Genomic DNA, 1878 nt, shown 5'->3' with positions numbered 1-1878 from the left:
CAACTCTCTCCAATGCAAATTTGCACAGGCTGTTAAAGCTGGTATTTTGGTTGCATTTCCAATTGATATAATCACCCACTGGGTGGAGGCTAACTACATATAACATATACAAGGTGTTTGTCTGATGCTGACATGAAACCATTTCTAGTTATGATCCATTCATTCTAGAAACTGATGTGAGCAGATGTGTGGAGTCCTGTCCAGGAGCTAGCCCAGTCCCAGGGGCCTTCAGTCTGCTACACTAGACTGGATTAACTGCTTATCATAATATCGGTTTACAAGACACAGGCAGAGCGCATCCACATGGCCCAGCTGCTGCCTTCTGGGTAACTGTCTCCACTTCCCAAAAAAAGTTTGCTTGTTAATCTCACAATGGACAAACAGCTTTCTATTATTATTATTATTATTATTATTATTATTATTATTATTATTATTATTATTATTATATAAATACATTTAAAAAAAGCAAGAAGAAAAAGCACATGCACTCTTCTGATGAATTTCTTATTTGTTGTTTCCCTCTCGTGTGAAAACGCAACAGAGATACAGATTTTCCATATTAACGTTCCCGGGGCTCCCCGGAACGACACGACTCTTTCGGTGCTCTTTGTAATCTTTGTGGCGGCAACTCGGAAAAAGAATAACAAAAATGTGCCTGCGCTGAGAGGAGAGCTGGATGCGACGCGGTGGGGAAGCAGCTGGCTAGCGTCAGTCCCTGGGGAGCTGTCAGCAAGTCCTGCGCTCAGAGAAACGAGGTCCTGTCACGCTGCAGACTAGCCAACTGCAAGCCAGACTCGGGAAAACAGACGTCAGCAACATCAACAACAACAAAGACAACAACAACACCATATATGTTGTACATTCAGAAGTGTATTTATTAGTACACGCCATTGCTTCTGTAGTTTTGAATTGTTGTGCATATGAACGCAAACCACTAGGCAAATTAGTGATTGTGTGTGATTATTTAATTGATAACTTAATAGGCCAGTGGCAGGGTGAAAGCCCTGTCTGTGTGTGTGTGTGTGTGTGTGTGTGTGTGTGTGGCTATGCTTTTACTATGGGAAATGTTTAAAAGGGTAGTAACTTTGACTGCACAAGTCAGCTCATTAAGGGTTTCTAAACCCTTTTTTGTATTGATTTGAATGCTGGTGGTAGTGAGATCCATCACTTTTTAGGTCAAATGCAAAGTCCCCTGTGTGTTCTCAAGGCTATGTAGAGACACTGCAGGTTTAGTCATCCAACTCCTTTACTTTTTAGAGTATATCTCCAACAATCAATACATAAAAACAAAAGTCACTGAAAATTCCATCTCATAAAGAAAGTCTTACAATCCAGCACCTCTTCTATCCTCTGAGACAGACAGTTCACTAGCAGAATGCCTGCTCACACTTACAAGCCTTTTTTTCATTGATGAGTGTTCTTTTACAGCAGGCACAGTGCTGTTCTTTTACAGCAGGCACAGGGCTGTTCTTTTACAGCAGGCACAGTGCTGTTCTTTTACAGCAGGCACAGTGCTGTTCTTTTACAGCAGGCACAGTGCTGTTCTTTTACAGCAGGCACAGTGCTGTTCTTTTACAGCAGGTACAGTGCTGTTCTTTTACAGCAGGTACAGTGCTGTTCTTTTACAGCAGGTACAGTGCTGTTCTTTTACAGCAGGCACAGTGCTGTTCTTTTACAGCAGGCACAGTGCTGTTCTTTTACAGCAGGCACAGTGCTGTTCTTTTACAGCAGGCACAGTGCTGTTCTTTTACAGCAGGCACAGTGCTGTTCTTTTACAGCAGGCACAGTGCTGTTCTTTTACAGCAGGCACAGTGCTGTTCTTTTACAGCAGGCACAGTGCTGTTCTTTTACAGCAGGCACAGTGCTGTTCTTTTACAG

The sequence above is a fragment of the Polyodon spathula genome, chromosome 30 (genome assembly GCF_017654505.1).
Source record: "Polyodon spathula isolate WHYD16114869_AA chromosome 30, ASM1765450v1, whole genome shotgun sequence".
In the NCBI taxonomy this organism is placed as follows: domain Eukaryota; kingdom Metazoa; phylum Chordata; class Actinopteri; order Acipenseriformes; family Polyodontidae; genus Polyodon; species Polyodon spathula.
This window is presented reverse-complemented; position numbering follows the sequence as displayed.